The sequence below is a fragment of the Nomascus leucogenys genome, chromosome 16, assembly GCF_006542625.1.
Source record: "Nomascus leucogenys isolate Asia chromosome 16, Asia_NLE_v1, whole genome shotgun sequence".
Lineage (NCBI taxonomy): Eukaryota > Metazoa > Chordata > Mammalia > Primates > Hylobatidae > Nomascus > Nomascus leucogenys.
Genome location: NC_044396.1, coordinates 31,073,131 through 31,087,077, shown reverse-complemented (window position 1 = coordinate 31,087,077; position 13,947 = coordinate 31,073,131). Strand labels below are relative to the sequence as shown.

The window sequence follows — 13,947 nt, the reverse complement described above, 5'->3', positions numbered from 1 at the left end:
TATTGAAAGAGAGATTTCCAACTAGTCACATTTTATGCAATCCTTTTTTCTTTGCACATTTAAAATTTTCTTCCATGAGCCTTCATTACTATATTTAACAATAATCATAATTCAAGTAACTACTTTTTACAAGCTACTTGTGTGGTAAGAAATATCTCTGGCTGAATTTGGCAGGAAAATAAATTTGAAAAACCATTCACGGATCTTAGCAGTAGGAAATGAACACATTCCTGTTTTCTTACAGTGCCTGATACAAGTGACCAATTAATATTTGTTGGAGGATAAAATGAAACAACAGTAATCATGAATAAAATAGTTGATAATTTGGAAAATTAAAATTTTGACAAAACAGACATTTTTCAAAAGCAACAATACAGGAAATATATTTGTAATTGTGAATAAATAGTATTCTTACATATCAAACAAAGGCACTGTTTTAAAAAGAGAAATGGTAACTACAGACACTCTTATTTTAACATCTAAGTGGTTCAAACTCCTGTACAGTCAAATATGATAGAACATTTACTTTTACATTTTTATAATAAGCATCTAGGCCCTGCCTTTATGGCATTGTAAAGAATGCTGATATAAGAAGAATTAATATAAACACATCAAATTCTAACATCATTCCGTCACTGCCTTGCTAAAGTTTATTTCACCCCTAGCAGTAGCATTAATTTTTTAGTCACTGAAATGATTATCTAGTTTTGTTTTTAAAAGATTCTTGGTAAATGCTTTGCTATCCATATTTGTCATGTTTCTTAGGTAGAGGTTAACCTATTTAGTGTCAGAGAAGTTGTAAAAAATAGCAAATGTAAATATGGAATGAGAAGGGATCATTGAGAAAATATTGCCTTTTTAAAAATTTATGGTGCTATGGGAAATCACAAGGAAGTGAAAGCATTTAGTAGATGAAATGTACCTGTAGTCTTATTTATAAGAACAAAAGGAAAAGGCCTTTATATCTTATCTCATATGTTTTAATATATTTTATATACTTTGTATGTAAAAAGATTGAAAAGTTTCTTTATGAAATTGAGATTGGACACAGATTTGTTAATCAGAGGCTTCAAAGAGGACTTTGTTTGTTATTCATTTGTTTTCTTTTTCATTTATGAAATACGCATTGATGTTGACTGTGTGCCAAGCAAGGTGCTAGATATACAAGAAAAACAAGACAGACATTATTTTTGCCTTGGCTGACATCATATTTCAATGGCACACACACACAGACATTAAACAAATAAACAAAGAAACAGCATAATTGCAGATTGGGTGAGTACTCTGAAGTATCTACATAGTGTGCTGTCATAAAACTGATAGCAGGGGTTGTGAACTACAGAAAGAATGTTATAGAAGCCCTTTTGAAGAATTTAAAGTTAAGCTAAAGCCTGAAAAATAAGAAGTTATCCATGCAAATTATCAGGGGAACAAGGTTCAAGGCAGAGAGAACAGGAAGAGCAAAGATCAAAGTTGTGAAGAACCTGACCTGTCCTTGGAATTTATAGAAGGCTAATCAGCAGCATAAGACCAAAAATGACTTGATATCTACTGATGGAAGGACAAGGCTCACAGCCCTTTCAAGAAGATATGATAAATTTTGAAGACTGTTTTTTGAATTTAAGAAAGGTTTCATTAAGTAAGTCCATATTTTCACATTTCTACCTTTTTTAAATTTAATATATGCCTTATCAGATATCCAAATGAAGTAAAAAAAAAAAAAGGAAGATGCAAAGCTGCATCTTGCAGTTTTAGATGCAAAGCTGTACAAGAAACTGAAAACAATACTTCTCACAAGGAGGGCAACCAGGTGACTCGGGAAAGAGACAGGAGGATGCTTATTGTTCAGACCAGCATTTTGTACCATAGTAAATTTTTTGTCATATACTTGGATTACATTTGAGAAAGAAAAAAAATGTTTCATTATGGAGACTCAGTCCAAACTTCCTTAATTTCTTTGTGATATCCCATTGGCTTCTTTGAAGATAAAGGAGCATATACCAAAAAGGCTTCAGTGCGAAACAACAGAGATGTAATCTCCCCTTTAAAAAGTATAGTATTCTGTTAGATATCCTTCAGAATTATCAAAGTAATGTGATTTACTTTATTTTTTTGTATGTGTTAATGATAGCCAACGTAATCTTGAACAACAACAATGAAAAAACACAAAGCTAGAGACATTACATTACCCAACTTCAAACAGACATATAGACAAATTGAATAGAATAGGGAACCCAGAAACAAAGCTGTGCACCTACAGCCATATGATCTTCAGGAGAGTTGACAAAAACAAGCAATGGAGAAAAGACTTCCTACTCAATAAAGGATGCTGGAAAAATTGGCTAACCATATTCAGAAGAATTAAACTGGATTCCTACCTCTCACTGTAAACAAAAATTAAGATAGACCAAAGACTTAAATGTAAAACCAAAAACTATAAAAAACTTAGTATAAAATTTAGGAAATACTCTTCTAGACATTGGCCTAGGCAAAAAAAATTATGACTAAGTCCTCAAAAGCAAACACAGCAAAAATAAAAGTTAACAATTAGGACCTAATTAAACTAAAGAGCTCCTGCACAACAAAAAGAAACTATCAACTGAGTAAACAGACAACCCACAGAATGGGAGAAAATATTCGCAAACTAGGCATCCAGCACAGGACTAATACCCAAAACCTTTAAGGAACTCAGACAAATCAACATACAAAAACCAAATGATCCCATTAAAAAATAGGCAAAGGACATGAATTGACACTTCTCAAAAGAAGACATACATGTAGCCAACAAACATGAAAAAATACTCATCAACAATAATTTCAGAGAAATGCAAATCAAAACCACAGTCAAATACCTTCTCACACTAGTCAGAATGCCTGTTATGAAAAAGGCAAGTAGAACAGATGATGGCAAGGTTGCAGAGAAAAGGGAGCACATATACCCTATTGGTGAGAATGTACATTAGTTCACTCCTTGTGGGAAGCTGCTGGAGATTTCTCAAGGAACTAAAAAAGAACTCCCATTTGACTTAGCAATCCCACTACTGAGTATATACCCAAGGAAAACAAATAATCCTGCCAAAAGGACACATGCACTCATATGTTTATCACAGCATTATTCATTGAGACAACAACATAGAATCAACCTAGGTGTCCAATAATGGCGGACTGCATAAAGAAAATGTGGTATATATACCATGGAATACTATGTAGCCATAGAAAAGAATAAAATAATGTCCTCTGCAGAAACATGGATGGAGCTGGAGGCCATTTTACTAAGTGAATTAAGACAGAAACGGAAAACAAAATATCACATGTTCTCACTTATAAGTGGGAGCTAAACATCATTAATACATGGACATAAAGATAAGAAAAATAGACACTGGAAACTCTAAAAGGATGGAAAGAGAGAGGGGTTAAGAGTTGAAAAACTACTTATTGGGTACTCTGTTCACTATCTAGACAATGGGTTCAATAAAAACCCAAACCCCAGTATCATGACATATGTCCACATAACCTGCATAATAAGTACCCCTGGGTCTAAAATAAATTTAAAAGAACAAAATTGCTAATAAGCTCCTAATCATACAACACCAACTATTATAATAAATTCAGAGAAATCACAAGTTCTTCAGCTGCATCATTATGAAATGAGAAGGTAGAAGTAGATGACTTACAGATTCATTGCAGTTCTAAATTGCTGATTTTTGCAATTCATCTCTTCATTTACCACGTATTTCCTGATTCATAATGTGAAACAACACTGTGCTAGGCATTAAGAAATCAAAGATGTATTCTATGATAGAAACTGGTAGAGTCTCCCAGTATTTGTTCTCTGCTTTTATAGTTGTAGTATTTTCAGTGGCCAAAGATTGACAGCTAATATAAGACTTTATATCCCAGCTTCCAAACCAATGTGATGGAAGTGAAGTATATGTGTTTTGAGTGGAAAAATATGGAAATGACCTCTAGTTAAATTTGAGATCTTGCACCCATCCCTCACCTTTCCCCTGTTCTCTCACTGGCTGAAATATTGATGTAATGAAAAATAATTTTAACTTCATGAAACATAATTTGAATATGAACAAATACACATTTTTCAGATTGGCCAATTTCAGAATGACAGAAGGGAAAGAAACTGTCCTAGATGACAAGATGGGGGCAATAGTTAGAAGATAGTAGAGGAAAAAGTCAAAGGAGCTATGTCCTGACATTGCAGAGTTGACATGTCAACTGTGAACTGCTTATATCAGATGGATGAAAGAAAACCGATCTTGTTTAAGCTATATGGTTACTTTTGTCCACTTATTTGTTTTGTTTTATGAACTTAATTGTATCCTAATATGGGATCTCTACACCCCTTTTATTTCTTTTAAGTCAAAATCAAGAGTTAGAGAAACATGTTAATAAATGATTGCAACATAAATTGGCAAGTGATTTAATAATGGTATAAACTGAGTGTTCCAGAAAAGAAGGATCAACTCACTCCAGTAAACATAATCAAGAGGACATTTACAGAAATAAAGTGACATTTAACTGGGCCTTAAAGGATAAATAATATTTTTCTAGATATAAAAGAAGATAAGGATATTCCTGGAAGAGAAAATAGAATATAAAAACCCCAAGTCATGACAAGACATATCTTGCATGCAAACTATTGAGAAGCTCATTGTGACTGACATTTGAAGTGTATAAGAGGAGAACGGCAAGTGATGTTAAGTTGGGTGAGATTCCAAAGACAAATCAGTTTGGTCTTTTTCCCTTAGGTAATGTGGAGCCAGGAAGACTCGTAAACAAGAGAGTGACACCATCAGATTTGTTTCTCAGGAAGTAATCAGAAAGACACAGAGATTAGAGAAGAAAGATATGTGGAAACAAGACTAATTTTAACTTCGTGGATTGCATGTAACTTGAATAAGAAAACGTACATTTTTCAGATTGACTGATATAATTATTAAGAATATGCAAGAAAAGCAATCTTAACCATCTTTCTTGCTTATATTATGTTTACATCTTAAAAATACTAGTGGATGCCTATAAAGTGTAATAAAATTATTATTAACAAAAGTAATCGGTATGAATTAAAACTTAATTTGTATGTTTTTACACACATATGAATGAATGGACATATACATATATGTTTATGCATGCATGTGTATATATATATATGTAGAGACAGAGGGAGAAAGATATGTAGATATAATTAGGTTTCATGTTCATGTTTATATATGGATATCGTTAATAAGTGAATTTCCAGGAAAAATTTATGTATGTTATTATCTGTGTGGGAGTAGAAGACAGAACCAACCTAATAATTGATCTGTTCTGTCAGATGAGCATTCAAAGAGAAGACCAATTACACTAAGGCCAAATTATACTATTCAATTACACAGGTGAATCAATCCAACTCAACATGTCAAAGCATTAAAAAAATGTTTTAGAAAAGACAGGCAACATACTAAATTTCCCTACCCATTACCTAGAAATAAGTACTACTCGGAAGAGTAAAATGTCATTCTGTCAATATTCGTGAGCTTATGAAGGTTTCTCAAGCCCATCCTTCAAGGTGCCTTCTACTTCACTCTCAAATACTTCCCTAAAACACATTGTCCTGTGAATTTTCTTTGAAATGTTTTTGAATTAAAGAAAATAGGGCAACAATAAAATAACAATATGCAGAGACTCATCAGTGTTCCCAGTATTTATAATCTCATCTTTTTCTCGCTGCATTTTGTTTCATTTTAAAATCTTACTTCTGAATTAGTGTGTGTGATACATAGAATTTGGTTAATGCAGTGAAATATGTAATACTCAAGCAAGCAGGTCTTTTTAAAAAAAAAAAAAAACTTGGCTATGTGTTCATGATATTGTAATGCAAAAATTGAGGGGCACTATGGAGAGAGATGAAGCAGGAAAAGTAGGTTGGAGTAGACCATGCAGAGTTTTTAAACCCACTTAATGTTTTCGTCTCTATTGATAACAATGGGATGCCAGTGAAGGGTTTTAAGCAGAAGAGTGTTATAATCAGATTTGCATTTCTTAAGAGATCTCTCTGACTCCACTTTGGAGAATGAATTGCATGGCGATAAGGAGAAGGAAGGGCAGACAGGAAGCTACAGCCATAAGCTCTCTGGTAGGGAGAAAATGGTAGCTTCCACTAGGTTGTGGTAATAGCAGAGAGAAGTGGACTTGTTCTAAAGGTATTTAGAAAGTCACATAGACAAGACTTTGTGAGTCACTAGATAAACTAAGTGAGGAATAGAGAGAAGTTGAGGATAATATTAATATTGTACATTAGTATGGCAATTTGCTATTCACAAAACTTTTTAAATTATTTCACTAATTCTAACACTAAGGAAAAAATGACGATTGTTATTGTTGCTCAGTTTTACAAAGGAGTAAACAGAGACCATGAGAAGTTAAGCAACCTAGCGAGGGTCTTAGGCACTTGTTAATATTTGGAGTTTATACTTGAACTTAGGAATTCTTTCTACAATTTCAGGATACTGTATACTGAAAACCCACCAATTTGATCTTTTATGAGAAGCTAGTCCCTGAAAAGGCCCTTGGATCAAAAGTGGGTACTAATTTTTCTACTCATCTTTCAATTCCAATCTCTCTGGGCAATGAGCCCAGTTGATTTGTTAAGAGCTTCAAAGAAAGACAAGGTCATAAGCCACAAGCATTCAAAAATATGGGGAAAACAAAACAAACCAAAGAAGAAAAAAGAAACAGAGAATCCTCTGTCCCACAGTCAGCTCTGGAAGGAGTCATAATTGTATATAGTTAAATTATACTTAAATGTTTTGTCACCAAAAATTGTAGAAAGATAACAATAGAAGTGAATTCCTCTCTTAGCAGTGAGTTCAGATTTCAGTTATTCAAAGCATTAGTTTCAGGCATATGGGCCAGTGAGTTTCTTACACAGTAATAAGTGGTAAATATGATAAGCCTTTTTACTATTATCACAATCGTTCACAAATATTTTTGAAATAGTGAATTGACATAAGGGCAAATTGATGTGCCAGAAGCCAGCTTGATGAAATTGAGGTGAAAAAGTACCTTTGGGTATACCTGGACATATGGTCACAATGCGTCCCCATATTGTCTTACATGGAGTGATAGAGGTAAAAGTAATTTTTATGATAAAGCAAAGAAGGAAGCAGTTGCCTGAGACAATTTTAGTAATTCTGAAAATATTACCCAATAACTTATGATCCAATGCAAGAAATAAAATAAAATTAATGCATTTGAAACTACTAGTATGTTTCCTGATTTGATCCAATTGTCAACATATAGAGGTATCACTATTTTGAATTTTGTGTTGAATATTCCCTTGTTTTTTCACTTTTACTGCATTTGTATGTATTTCTAAGCAATATGTTTTTTCTGAGTTTTGTATTTTTAATTCTATCATAATATACAGTCTTCTCTGATTTGCTTATTAAATTCAGTTTCTTGCAAAATACCTCAAAACAGATCCTAACACAATAGTGTGCTCTGAAATTAGCCCTGAAAATCCACCAACCTAAAGGAATAAGGCAACCAAAAAGAATTATGATGATGCTTAAGAAACAGCTCTCGGCCAGAAGTGGTGGCTCACACCTGTAATCTCAACACTTTGGGAGGCTGAGATGGGCAGATCACCTGAGGTCAGGAGTTCAAGACCAGCCTGGCCAACATGGTGAAACCCCATCTCTACTAAAAAAAAAAAAAAAAAAAAATTTATATATATATATATATATATATATATATATATACAAAAATTAGCCAGGCATGGCGGTGGGTGCCTGTAATTCCAGCTACTCAGGAGGCTGAGGCAGGGAGAATTGCTTGAACCGGAGAGGCAGAGATTGCAGTGAGCCGAGATCATGCCACTGCACTCTAGCCTGGGTGACAGAGCAAGACTCCATCTCAAGGGAAAAAATAAAAAGAAAAGAAAAAAAGAAACAGCTCTCACCCAGCCAGAGATAAATGTATTCCTTGTCTTCCATCTAGCCATAGGCCATAGCATGGTCATCTCTTCAACACTGAAACTCCTGGGTAGATAAAGGATTAAATTTGGTCTTTATCAGTGTTGGGATTGTCTTTGTTTTCTTTTTAAATAATTTCAACTTTTGTGTTAGATTTCGGGGTATATGTGCAAGTTTGTTATTTACATGGGTATATTGCATGATGCCGAGGTTTGGGGTATGGATCCCATCACCCAGGTAGTGAGCATAGTACTCAACATGCAGTTTTTCAACCCATGACCCTCTTCTGCACTACCCTCTCTAGTAGTCCCCTGTGCCTATTGTTTCCATGCTTACGTCTGTGTGTATCCAGTGTTTAGCTCCACTTATAAATGAGAACATGTGGTATTTGCTTTTCTGTTTCTGCATTAATTCACTTAGGATAATGGCCTCCAGCTCCATCCATGCTGCAGCAAAAGACATAATTTCATTTTTTATGGATGCATAATATCCCATGTACCATATTTTATTTATCCAGTCCACCACTGGTGGGCACATAGGTTGACTCTATATCATTGTCTCAGTGAATAATGCTGTGATGAACATGAGTGGTGTCATTTTGGTAGAAGTATTTGTTTTCCTTTGGATATATACCCAGTAATGAGATTGATTGCTAGATCAAATGGGAGTTCTATTTTTAGTTCCTTGAGTAATCTCCAGGCAGCTTTCCGCAGGGACTGAACTAATTTACATTCCCACAGTTTATAGGAGTTCCCATTTCTCTGCATCCTCACCAGCACCTGTTATTTTTGCCTTTTTTAATGATAGCCATTCTGACTGATGTGAGGTGGTATTTCATTGTGGTTTTGATTTGCATTTCTCTGAAGATCAGTGATGACGAGCATCTTTTTACATGTTTTTGGCCACATGTATGTCTTTTATTGAGAAATGCCTATTCATATAGTTTGTCTATTTTTTAGGGTTTATGTGTTTTCTGCATGTTGGTTTGTTTAGGTTCCTTAAATATTCTAGATATTAGACCTTTGTCAGATGCATAGTTTGCGATTATTTTCTCTCATTCTGTATGTTGTCTGTTTACTCTGTTGATAGTTTCTTTTGCTGTGCAAAAGAAGCTCTTTATTTTAATTAGGTTCTAATTGTTAATTTTTATTTTTATTGTGTTTGCTTTTGAGGACTTAGTCATAAATTATTTGCCAAGGCCAGTGTTTAGAAGACTATTTCCTAGGTTTTCTTCTAGGATTTTTATAATTTGAGGTCTTATGTTTAAGTCTTTGATCCCACTTGAGTTAATTTTTGTATGCAGTGAAAGGTAGAAGCCCACTTTTATTCTCCTGCATATGGCTAGCTAGTTATCCCAGCACCATTTATTGAATAGGGAATCTTTTCCCCAGTGTTGTTTTGTTTCAACTTTGTTGAAGATCAGTTGGTTTTAGGTTATGTGGCTTTGTTTCTAGGTTCTTTATTCCATTCCACTGGTCTATGTTTCTGTATCAGTATCATGCTGTTTTGGTTACTGTTGCTCTGTGGTATAGTTTGAAGTATGATAATGTGATGCCTCTGGCTTTGTTCTTTTTGCTTGGGATTGCTTAGGCTATTCAGGCTCTTTTTTAGTTCCATATACATTTTAGAATAGTCTTTATTCTGTGAAAAATGACATTGGGAGTTTGATAGGAATAGCATGGAATCTGTAAATTGCTTTGGGCAGTACAGCCATTTAACAATATTGCTTATTCCAATCCATGAACATGGAATGTTTTTCCATTTATTGGTTTCATCTCTGATTCCCTTCATCAGTGTTTTGTAGTTCTCCTTGTAGAGATCTTTTACCTCCTTGGTTAGCTCTATACCTAGATATTTTATATTTTGTGTGGCCATTGTAAATGGGATTGTGTTCTTGATTTGACTCTCAGCTTTAATGTTATTGGTGTATAGAGCTGCTACTAATTTTCATACATTGATTTTGTATTCTGAAACTTTACTGAAGTCATTTATTAGTCTAGAAGCCTTTTGGTGGAGTATTTAGGATTTTGTAGTAGAGGATTATATCATCAGAAAACAAAGATAGTTCGGCTTCTTCTTTTCCTATTGGATGCCTTTTATTTCTTTCTCTTGCCTGATTTCTCTGGCTAGGACATCCAGTACTATGTTGAATAGGAACCTAACTTTTGAAAGCCTAAGCAGAGACTTGAGAGAGGAAGTGGAAGTGGTCTGTTTTTTTCTGAGGGCCACTGGGAGCTATCCCTGGTGCTGCCCCAGAATCAACCACTCTAACACCAATTTTCGGCTGTTTGACCTCAATAGAACATGACCACTAAGCTGAGCTAAAGTAAGCATCAACTGTTTGAGTTAATGAATCTTACTAAAAATTTAACTTCAGTTTTGCAAGTGATTTTCCTATGTTATGCGCTCTGTATCTCCACCGCACTTCTTCCTTTCTTGTATTTGAGCACCACCTCTTTGAGCACCACCACCACCAGCAATACGACAACAACCATATCTCAAAGGCCTCCTATCTCCAGGCACTGGCTTATTATATATACTAACATCTCTCCTGCTAAAAGACAAAAAAAAACCCTGTATAATTAATATTATCATTTCGTTTTACAGAGAAGCAGGCTTAAGAGTAGCTAAACCAAAGTTAAAAATCTAAAAGAGTCAGGGCTCTTGACTCCAAAGCTTGAATCACTCCCCTACTTCTTTCATTGTAAACTGCCTGAACCACACTTCTTTCTAGAATCTCTAAAACTCCTGCCTTTTCTTAGACCGTGTATATATTAGGCTGTATTGTACCGTAACACCATTAAAAAAATCTTACTTAAAACAATAACTAATGCATATCAAGTATTTTATACATTCCAGACACTGTTCAAAATATTTGCATGAAATTCCTACAACAATTTCACGAAATATAATTTTATACTGTCTCTCATTTCACAGGTTGAAAACTTGAAGCACAGAGTAGGATGTCAGATGCCAAGATTCAAATCTAGTCATTTGATTCCAGAGCCCACATTTTTAAATAATATGCTACACTGACCTTTATTATCTTTAAACATTATCTTTATTTAATGTGTTTCATAGAAATTACTTCTCAAGTATTCCTAATTTTATTTTTAAAAATAATAAGGTCATGCTATCACTATAATATAGTTTTTTAAATTAACTTGAGAGGTAATGTAGTATGATCAATTTCCTTAATGGCCTTTTAAACTAGAAATAATTATTAAATATTTTTAATATTATAAATTAACAGGCAAGATGGTGAAAAAACTAACATCTGGTTCTTAAAAGTAAGTTGAAATATAAGATCAGATTTGAATGCACGTGGAAAAATAGAAATGGCAAATAATGCCATATTTGAAGATCTTTCAGCATTCTCTGGTATTTTTCCTTTCATTTCAAAATTGTTATATTCTTTTTAATGACTTCAAATGAATTAGGAAATGTCAGGCTTCTAAAAATCAAACAGAACGTCAAACCAGTAGATTTCATTCAGGGCAGTGGGAGCCTGTTCGGTTGTTTCCTCTTTCTCCCTCACTTTTAAAAATCCTCAATCACTGCCATTTCTCTTCTCAGCTTTCACAACACTTTATAGGCAGCTGAATGAAAGGGCAGAAGCTTCCTCTGAAACTCCTGTTATTTCAGCTCTAAAATCAGCTGAAAAGGATGCCCTCCCCAGAGACAGAAATGCATTCCCTCCATCATGAACCTGCATGCCCTCAGGTTGTGGCAAGGGAAAAGTTTAGCACTTGAACCTAGATAATGCTATTTTTTTAATCAAAGTGCACCATTCTTGTTTCATATGGCCTGTGGCACAATTTATTTAAAACAATATGGTGCATCAAAGAAGGTAAACAATAACAATAATAATAATAATAATGTAGGAATAGCAATGTGCACATAAATAATATAGGAAAACACATGGCCTCAGTACCTTCATGAAATGGGACTTCAATATACATATTTCTTACACAGCTTTATGCATGACTTCATTTCTATGGTTTGCACTTCACTGCTCTGTTGTGTCACTCCACCAATAAACCTATACATCATACTGAGTGAAATATGTTCACAGTCCCTTTACTTGACCAAAAAAAAAAAAAAAAAAAAAAAAGGAGCAGTGTGGTTTAGCAGAAGAAGCACTAAGCTAGAAGCGTGAAGACTAGATAGAACTTGAGTTCCATCTCCAGCACTTTTGGGCTCCCAGCTGTTGGGTGAGTTGTGCATCCTCTTTAAAAATCAGTTTGCAGACCAATGGTACATCTCTGCACCTGCCAGAGTTCTTGTGGTAACTAAATAAGGTAATGTATAAGAAAGCATTCTGAGAAAATTGCTATATACAAAAGGGGATTTTTTTTCTTATTGTGAATTTTTACTACGTTTTTACTTTACAAATTTACAGATTTTTACTTTTCTTGAATTTACTTACCAGTAAACTAGTTCACGGCTGGCACTTCTTTGTAGTCTATTGCTATGGGAAGTAATATGTTTATCTGAAAATTATGAAGATTCCTAGAGTTTCTTTACACTTGTAATATTTTAGGGGCAATAAAAAAAGTATAGCTTGAACTCGAATTGTCTTTATTTTTCTTTAGTGCATTATAATTTCACATCTAAATACTGGTATGTTTGTACCAAATTAGCAAAGCAAAAATGCAAAATGATATTAATTGACATTGGTCATTTTTATTCATACCATATCCCCATATCCTATCTATTTGACTATAGATGTCCATCTAATTTAGAAAATCATTATCTAACCTGTTTCATTTTACCAAATTGTCTTTTTTTTAATAATTTAGGCTTTGAGCATTTTCTCCTAAGCTTTTGAATCCGTGCTTACACAATTGCATTGATATTATTTAAGTCACAGTGAGTTGTTCAAAGTCTCATCTTTGAAATGAGAGGCTTATTTTAACCAAACATATTGACTTTCAATGCTGTTAGAACTCATTTTTTCAATATAATTTTCTATGACATTCATGATATATAAAAGCATACAAACCTGTACAGAATGATAAAACTTCAATATTTTCTAAGCGCACATGGTCCATGTGCCACGTTACAGTTGCAAATTAAGGTCTAGTATGTTGCAAAAATCAGCCTTCCATACCATAGTTTTCCTCCCTGAATGAGGCAAGAGTCAGTCAGTAAATATATGTGGTCAACCTCAGATTTGCCTCACTGGGAGTTCACATGTATTTTTAACTGCCTTCAATTGTTAATGTATTCCTCAAATGAGATGCATCACCTTGAAGAATGACTTCTTGCCCTCTGGGAATAGGCCAAACAAGTATTTCATTCGCTATGATAATCAGTTCTACCTTCAGCAACATATAAACCCAAATTTAATAGGCACTGGTGATTAGGTTTTAAGTCAGAGAGTCATCACTGTCCACTGTGAAAAATAATAAGAAAAAATACAAATTATAACGAATTTGCCTTCAGGAGGCCTTGTTAGACATAATGGGACCATAACTATTTCAGGATATAGTGAATAAATGTTTTTCCTTCTCATTATAGACATTTTTGAGTCACCAATTTTCAGTGATAAGAAAGATTTCCTTTAACTCATGCTAAAGATATCTTAGGCCATTTGTTTTGTCCACTTAATGTGTAACAGTCTTGAAAGAGAAAAAGGACTACTTACCATAAAACACTTATTTAAATCTTTTAAAATGCTTAAAACCATATAGAGCCATTCAAAGCTACAGATAAATTTAATCTTATCCAAACCTTCCACTGTCAAATTTATCTAAGACTTTTCTTCAACCTAAACTTTGCATTGAAATAAAAAAAGAATTGTACATGACATTATGGAAAATAACAAATCAACCCTTAAATCAGCAGCTTAGATTGTGGACAGTAAATGATACAGTGGTTCCACTTTCTTGGAACCGAGTAGCAGAAGAAAATGAAGAAAGATACTACTGACAAGGCAAGGATGATGGGAGCAGGCTAGCATTATGAATGATAT

At 34.0% G+C, this 13,947-nt stretch overlaps 1 long non-coding RNA gene across 1 annotated transcript in view; it reads left to right on the top strand.

The window, feature by feature from the left end:
- Nucleotides 1-12,059, top strand: part of LOC105737658 — a 117,310-nt gene extending 105,251 nt beyond the window's left edge. Inside the window, exons 5-6 of the long non-coding RNA XR_001113349.2 lie at nucleotides 6,500-6,574; nucleotides 10,908-12,059. This is a non-coding gene — a long non-coding RNA (uncharacterized LOC105737658). The remainder of the gene's footprint in view (nucleotides 1-6,499; nucleotides 6,575-10,907) is intronic.
- The last annotated feature ends 1,888 nt before the right edge of the window (nucleotides 12,060-13,947 follow it).